Source organism: Vanellus vanellus, assembly GCF_965231255.1.
Source record: "Vanellus vanellus genome assembly, chromosome: 1".
NCBI lineage: Eukaryota > Metazoa > Chordata > Aves > Charadriiformes > Charadriidae > Vanellus > Vanellus vanellus.
The window spans coordinates 197,590,511-197,599,348 of NC_138905.1; positions in this window are offsets into that span (position 1 = coordinate 197,590,511).

Consider the following 8,838-nt stretch of genomic DNA (forward strand, 5'->3'; position numbering starts at 1 on the left):
TGTGTAACCTGAATTATTTTTTTTTTATTTGTTTGTTCTCAGTGGTAGTATATAAACTACAACAGTGGCTGCACACCAACTATTTTTGTGCTAACTAAAAAACACTAAATTTTGTTACTAACACCCCAAAATTTCACAGCTATGTCTTTCTAAGTCAATTTCTTTCACTTACGATAAAAATGAAGTATTAAAGCATTAGGATGTCAAGTCTCAGTCCACAGCTGGGGTGCATCAATTCAGTATAAGTAGTGGACATAATTCTGTAAAACCATGTTGCATTTGTAATTTTGGCACAGCCAATGTAATCTGTTTAGCACAAATCAAAGAATGAGCCAGCATGGAGATTGACTAATTTACTGCCCTTTTTCTCTTAAAAAATGATGAATTTGTAAGTTTTCACTTTGCTTGCTTTCTAATAGCTTGCTGTATTAATAAAACGTATTTGTCTTCAGTGTTGTTTTAGTAGTTCAATGGAACAGTTTTTATTATTTTCAAGTTTTTTACAAGTGAACATTATTACTAACTTGTTAGCTGAAATAACCTATCTTCAAGTCTACATTTGATTTCCTTGTACACTGAATGAGTAAATCTTGAATAGGAAGTTTTGTCAAGAACATGAGTACGTAGCTAGAAGAATTTTCATGGTTTTCTATTACTAATTTGGTATAATAGCCATCAGAATTTTGAAAATTCCTAAGCCAACAAAATGGGTTTTTTACATATAGACAGTTTTTGAAGAGGCCCTAAAAAATACTTCATCTTTAAAGTCTGAATACCATGAAAGTTGAAACTCCAGGTATATAATGAAGTATTTTTCTGTGGTTTTCTATGCCTATTGTGCAAATCTAAATTTCTACAATTTAATGTATGTCTGCAATAACATTTTCATAAGAGATTCTATTAATTATAAAAGTTAAAGTGTGCAGTTTCACATTTTAGTAATTTTAATTGTTTGAAAAATAATTTAAAATGTTTCAGTAGTGCATGGATTGTTAATATATTGAATTATGTGTATATATATATATAAAAAAAAGGTCTGCAACTATATTGTCTTCCTTCATTGTCTATTATCCATACCAATTATGTTACTCTGTTGTAGTTTTCATGGTTATCCTTCTCCATGTCTCAAAAGAATCATGGAAATTATTGTAAATGGTCAGTAATACTTCGATTATCCCGAAGTTTTTATATTTAAACATGACAGCGTTTTTCAAGTGGGAGCAAGATAAAAAGGTTTTAGAAAAAGTAATATAGAGTAAATAAAATGAGTCTAAGTCATAATAAAGTGATAAAATTTATTGAGGCTTTATTAATATTCACACAGCGCACTAAGGTATGACAAAAAAGAGCTGATTATTGAAAATTGGTGTTACAATATCTTTTGGTACCTTATATCTTCAGTTTTTAAAGGAAACATTTTTAGCAATATTTAATTGATATTTAAGTTCTCTAACAAATTCATATTTATATAGATGTGAATTCATACTATTTTTAAATGGTGCAGCATTTTGGGGTGTTATCATTTTAATAAATTATTGATGGATGGTGAGTATTTTTGATATGCAAAGCATGTTGATCGATAATAGGCTTGCAGTTTGCAAAGGGCACACAACAGGGAAGGAATGCTTTGCAACTTGGCACTGTATCAAACATTTCTTGTAAACTACTTAATCTATAAAGGTGTATTCCAAGGTAAGTACAATGACATCGGAGATGAAAACACAATGGTATTACTGTCTGTGTAACACGTTTTTGTTTCATGGCATACTCATATTTTGTGAGGATATGACAGTCATGGTTATAGGTATTTCTCAGACAGAAGTTGCTTTTACACTGCAATATTTATATGTAAAAATAATAAAAAGATGATGTGAAATACATGTTGAGGTTATTTCCTCACAAATGAGGAAAATTACTTATTTTGTCAAAAAGTAGGTACCAGGAATGTAAGAACTTGCTGTTCCGTTAGACTGGGGTTCTAAAAATTTTTACTATCTGGCATAGTTTTTATGCAGTACACATGTTGATGATAATAATGTACCTAGAATGAAGGTTTGCTATTGTTTTAGATTTTTAGTAAATTGTTAGTTCATCTTATTTCATGAAATAAGTATCCGAATTTTTTTTTAATGTAACTAATGCATAGAACCTTAATGTTACAAATGCAGATTCTAAGTATCTGCTGCATACTTCAGTGAGATGTTTGGTAAGGAAATCTAAACAGAATAGTTAAGGTAAGCTGTAGTTTTGACATCCTACTCCTCTAAGCATAAAACTTAAATGAAAATTAATTTGCAGAACATATATAATTTGATTCATATAGCTGACCAGTTAGCATCAACTATATAGCATTACGTATTGCTATAGAAAAAATAGTTCTAGTTTTACTGCTTCATCTAAACTGCTGTTTCTTGTTTGATTAGTTTACTTCCTGAATTATCAAAAGTTTTCAGAAGCCTTGTCTTTCACAGAGGATTTAGTGTTCTTTTTTTTTCTTTTGTTTGGAGAAGAAAAAAAAACAGAAACAAATGAAAAACCAAAACCAAACCCTAGAAGGCCTATGTGCTGGTTTTGGCTGGGATAGAGTTAATTTTCTTCATAGGAGCTCATCTGGGACTATGTTTGGGATTTGTGCTGAAAACAGTGTTGATAATACAGGGATGTTTTCCTTATTGCTGAGCAGTGTTTACACAGAGTCAAGGCCTTTTCTGCTCCTCACACCGCCCCAAAGTTGGGAGGAGACACAACCGGGACAGCTGACCCCAACTGACCAAAGGGATGTTCCATACCATATCGCATCATGCTCAGTATATAAAGCTGGGGGAAGAAGAAGGAAAGGGGGGACGTTTGGAGTTACGGTGCTTTTCTTCCCAAGTAATTGTTGTGCATGGTAGAGCCCTGCTTTCCTGGAGATGGCTGAGCACCTGCTTGCCGGTGGGAAGTAGTGAACAAATTCCTTGTTTTGCTTTGCTTGCGTGCATGGCTTTTGCTTTACCTATTAAACTGTCTTTATCTCAACCTATGAGTTTCTCACTTTTACCCTTCTGGTTCTCTCCCCCATCCCAACTGGGGGAAGTGAGTGAGTGGCTGCATGGGGCTGCGGTTAAACCATGACAACGTAATGGTAACAGTTTTTTATTTTTTAACACATGATGTTAAATGATCTGTGAGGAATTCTGTCTTCTGTTCTTGTAGTCATGTCTTCTTTAGGTTCATTTTAATGTAGTGTGCCATGCTGCAGAATTTTTTTTTAGCTTTTTGTCTTTAAGAAGAAAGCCAAGATTTTGTCTTTTGTCATCTATCTCTTGAAACCTTCTGCAGAGATGGTAGTTTTGCTTTGTGTCTCTGCAAATAGGTAACTGAAAACCAGGCTTTGTCTAGCTGGGATGAGACCCATAACATTTATATTTGATTGGTTTGTGTCTGTCTTCCCTGATGTAATTTAGACTGTGTTGGTATTTTCTTCTTGGAGCTGATCAGTAGGATTAATTTTCAGTAAATTAGAAAAAAAAATTACTTTCGTATTTTCACATTCATGTGTGATACCTGTAGTATTAACTGCTGCTTCCTCCTAGCCAGCGAGTTTTCTGGAAGAAATGTTTTCCTTCTGTGCTGGTACATCAGAGATGAGGTGACTTAGGTGTATGCTGAAACTTGAGGGGTTTCCATACAAGAGAACAGAGACATATATTACAATTACCAGTAAAGAGCAATAAGAAGACAAAGTGTTGAAGTTCATAAAATTGAAATTAAGTACTCAATTTGAAGGAGTGATCAGATGTTTCATATAGGTCAGATGTGGAAATATTTCACTTCAGTGTTTCTACAGTGACACTTGCTCATTTCCATGTTTTACGTTTTCATCCTTTCAACATAAAAGCAAGAGCAGAGATTAAAGATCTTTAGTAATCATTTCCTAGGTGAGAAGCTACTTCAATTAGTTTCGAGTTTGTGGGTTTTTTTTCTTTTTATAGGATAATTGTTTGAAATTAGCTGTAAATCAGAAGATAAACTAGTAAGTAAAGGGTTTGTCAAGGTCAGGTTATCTCAAATTAATCTAATTTATTTCTGTAGTAATCGAGAAGCAGCGAGTGGTGGGTTTAGCTTGAGAGAGACTGTTAATGTCATTCTAAATCAAGGATAATAAAAACATTGAAGTATTGCACCTGGAATGGGTCTTAGCCATTTCCTTTTAGCTGATAATAGTAGTTCTTCATTTCTCAGGTAGGCAGGCAGTCCTGTACCATTTAATGTGTACCTTACTGCTAGATCGTGCTGTTGTAACAATACCATGTTGTATCCGTGAAGTAATGGGGGTTTTTTTGCAGTTGTACTTGCAGTCTTTTTAGTGATGTTAAATATTTTTCTTTTTTGGGCTTGGTCGAATTCAGCTTTTCTTTTGTGGTCCCTCAGACTGATACCAGAGTAACTGCTACATAATTGAGTGGATCATCCTGCTTGTCTGTCTTAAATATTTTCCTCATACTAACTCTGCAAGTGTTCTAGGACTTTATGGAAACACAGTAGGAAAACAAAACTTTTGGAACATGTGCTTGCATGTTGTCTAACTCTACTGATTCAAAACACATGGATTCTTTAGTGGATGTTGTTTAATCTTTTCTTAAATTGCTAACAGACTAAGAAGTGCTGCTTTAGCTGACTGAATAAACAGTTGTTTATTTGTAAGGGGTTTATTGTATCATTTACAAATCAGTCTGAGGCATGGACCTGTAATGCTGTTTGGCTGTTACTTTATTTGTGATACTTCTAATAATTAGTTTTCTTTTTTTACTTTACTCATCAGCCATAGGTTTTGGTAACCTATACTATAGGTTATTATAGTCTATAAGAAGTTACTGAACAGTTTATCCCACATCTTGCTCCTAACCGTGAAGAGTTTCTGAAGGCTCATGAACCTGGCTTAAGAGTGGATTGACTATATTACTTTTCTCTCTTTTAGCATTTATCCTGATAGTTTTCCTGTATTGCTTGTAAGATTAATACAGTGCTTTACTGTATTGACAACAAAAGTATAGACATTGAATCTTTGACCTGAACCAGGAGAGATGTACATATTTGAACTTCGTTTGCAGCTCTTTGCAGCTGTTTGGTACATGTGCTAAATATTCAATACCTGATAAAAATTTCAAAATTATTTTCACTTTATGAGAACTGCAGTTAGAAGACTGTGGTTATGCTGTGCAGCAAAATTGCATTATATATAGGAGTAGAAATGGAATTCTGTGTATGTAGAAGGCACAGTTAGAATGTTGTGTTTCATTCTGTTTTGTTCTGGCAGTCTAGACTGAGTTCTTCTTTCTAATAGTGAATACTTGGATTATGTCCCTATTGCTGCCTTTTTTGGCCCTAGGTCTTGAGGAGAGGTGAGTAAAGATAGCTAACTAAGGTTTAACTTTCTACTGCTCTGTAGGGAATTGAGCTGTAAAGAGATTAAATGAGTTTGTCGTCCGCCTGGTTAGTTTGTGGTGCCTTTGTGGAGAATGTCAGGCTTTGAGCTCACTGGTACAAGTGAGATGTGACACATTGGAGTGAGTTGAGCAGTGTGGTCAGGACCTGTAGCACCTGATACACAAGAAGCCGCAAGAATGGACTGTTCAGCCTTAAGAAGAGAAGGCTATGGCTAAGACAGCTTAATGCTGTCTGCGCCTACCTAACGGGAGAGTATAAAGGTGGAGCCAAGCTCCTCTTAGATGAGAAGCAATGGATAAACGTTGCAACATGGGAAATTCCAGTTAGGTATTAGGTTGTGTCACCTCCATCCTTGGAGTATTCAAAACTTGCCTGGGCAAGGCACTGAGCAACAAGATCTCAGTTGCTATTGCATTGAGCAGAGGTTGGACCATATGATGTCCAGAGGCCCTTTCTGACATAAAATATTCTATTGTAATGGCTATAGTGAGAGCAGTGGCCAGAATATCAAAAGAGTCAGCTCTTATCTATCAGAGAAGACTTAAATCACTAACAGAATTGCTGCCTGGTTGCAGGGTGTCAGATGCAGGCTTGCGCTAATACAGCAGTCCGCAATTCTCTTATTCTCAGATGGCAGCAAAACTGGCTGTACCATTTATTCCAGTTATTTTGTTTCATACCTGTATTGTCAGGAACTTGTAACTCTGCCAATGCTTTTAGCTGATCCTTTTTTTTTTCTCCCCCTCAGGCAGTGTCCAGGACCACTTGTCTCTAGTTAGTTGTACTGTTTTTGCAGACTTAAAAATATTGGCATATATTAGTATTTATTGGAAGTGTGTTTTAATTTTCTGTCCAAAAACGGACTTTTATTGACACTTACTACATTCCAGAATTGAAAGACAGTTTTCTGCATCTGTTCACCCCCAGCACTCTAGGATTAATGCAGGGCTGTTTTGTAGAAGTAATCATCTTTAAGGGGTAATTCATCATGTCTTTTTTGTATCTCTAGTCCCTTTGGTGAAAGATGTTTAAAAGGGGAATGGGTTAATACCAAAGAGTAGTATGCAAAAATAGTAAGCAAAAAGTTGGATGCCAGTGTGACAGAGTACTGAGATTTGTTGAATATGGTGTAACACCTTCCAGAGAATGCACATTATAATTGAATGCTGTGTAGCTCTCAGTATTTCATAGAGCATTTGAGATGCATAGAATAAGCACAGTACACAGAGCAGATTTCTGAATAGCAACATTGTCGGCAGTTATAAGTATTCACATTTGAATGTTGCGATAATCTAGGTTAGAGGCTGGTTACTTAATATTTACTGATACTGTTTTCTTTACTGTTTTCCTCTTGTAACCTTTTTCCCTCTTTTCTCTTATTCTTGAGCTGCATCTTTCTCATCTATCTGAATCCTGTGTGTTCAGTTACTGCAGTTGTTTTCATAACTCTGGATCCATCTCCCCCTTCCCTTTTCTTCCCTGAACTATAGACCTGCATAGAGAGCTACACCTTATTCTCTATTTTTTTAATGCCTCCGTTCAAACTGATGCTGATTTAAAAACTGAATGTATATATTCCACCTCCTCCCAGGTGGTTTCTTTGAATTTTTTTCTTGTTCTGCTGAAAGTAATATTTTCTGTCATACAATATGTTTTTCTTCATTCCTTTTTTTCTTAGCCTCATTAAGTTTGCAGCATCATCTTTTGTTTTCAAAACTCATACTTTTGTTCCCAGAACTATGGTCTGTGCTGTGGTGGATATTTAATTACATGTCTTTGCTACAATTTTGTTGATTGAAGCTACTTTAAATACAGCTAAAATCTGTCATCTTTCTTTGAAAGTCCCTGACAGAGAATAGCTTATTACATACTTCTAAATATTCCATTCTGCTCTCATTGTACCTCTGTTGCTTCCTTACATTCCCACCCATATTTTTCCTCACCTTGGTTTTGCTCATGTCTTACCTCAAACTTTGTTTTACATTTGTTTTGTGTGTGAACGTGCCTTGGCACCTTCACCCTGTAAATCTAATTCTGACTTTTAAAACCTTTTTGTTGTACTTGCTTATCTCTATATTCTGTTTTGATGGCTGCCATCTATGTCTTCAAGTACTATGATGGCGTATCACAATATGTAGTTCTCTTTATTTTCTGGTTAAAGTAGTGATTTATTTATTTATTTAAAGAGTAGACTCTATAGTGGCCTAAATACACAATGAGGATATTTTTGGGGAATTAGGATCTGGAAAGTCTGTCTTATTTGTGGGCCACATTTTAGGACATGATTTATTTCACAACCTCCTGAAAGCCTCAGTAAATCTGCCTTTTGCTGGTTGGAGCTTCTCGCGTGGAATTACATAAGCACATGCCTGGAAAGCAGAAGGTTGTAAGGGAGAGGAACTGAAAAACAGATTGGAGGTGGCTCACAGAATTTAATTTTCGAATTAAGGTCTTCTCCTAAAATCGAGGATCTGCTCAGATTCAATACTGTTTTGTATTTGAACTGGTTAGATTATATATACATTATGCAATATATCTGTAACAGCAACTCTATTTTTCATTTCAAAAGAAGAAGGTGGAGGTTTTTAAGGTAATTATTACAGTTTGAGTGTTTTTTCCGTAGCTGTGAATTGGCCAGTAGGCAAACGGGCTTTGTGTTTGCGGTGCATAATGTTGTTTATCTGGTCAGTTGCAGTCTTCATCAGTGTGCAGCATTGCTTTCAACCCGGACCACCAGCTTTGTAAGATGTGGTGTGTAAAGTGTGCTTAGGATTTAATGAGAACTGATTGTATCATCTCCACATATGCAGTAGTGTTATAGTTTGTCCAATAGTTAATGATAAACTGAGACTGATCATTGTTTGGGAAGGTGGGATTTTTCTATTCTGTTACAGATTTTTGAAAGTGTTCCTGAAAATCTCATATGGAAACATCATTATATCAATAGAAACTTAAGGAGCACTGCTGAACAGCAGGTTACACCAAACTTCCTGGTGCAAATTTGACTAGAGTTCCTGTTTCTCTAAACTACTTCTTTTCAGAGCAGCGTATTTCTTGTCTAGCCTGGATTAATTTCATAGAATCATAGAATGGTTTACGTTAGAAAGGACCTTGAAGATCATAGAGTTCCAACCCCCCTGCCATAGACAGGGACACCTCCCACTAGACCAGGTTGCCCAAGGCCACGTCCAGCCTGGCCTTGAACAACTCCAGGAATGGGGCCTCAACAGCTTCTCTGGGCAACCTCTTCCAGTGCCTCACCACCCTCAAAGTGAAAAATTTCTTCCTAATGTTTAATCTGAACCTGCTCTCTTCCAGTTTAAAGCCATTCCCCCTCGTCCTGTCACTACATGCCCTAGTAAAAAGTCCTTCCCCAGCTCTCCTGTAGGCCCCCTTTAGGTACTGGAA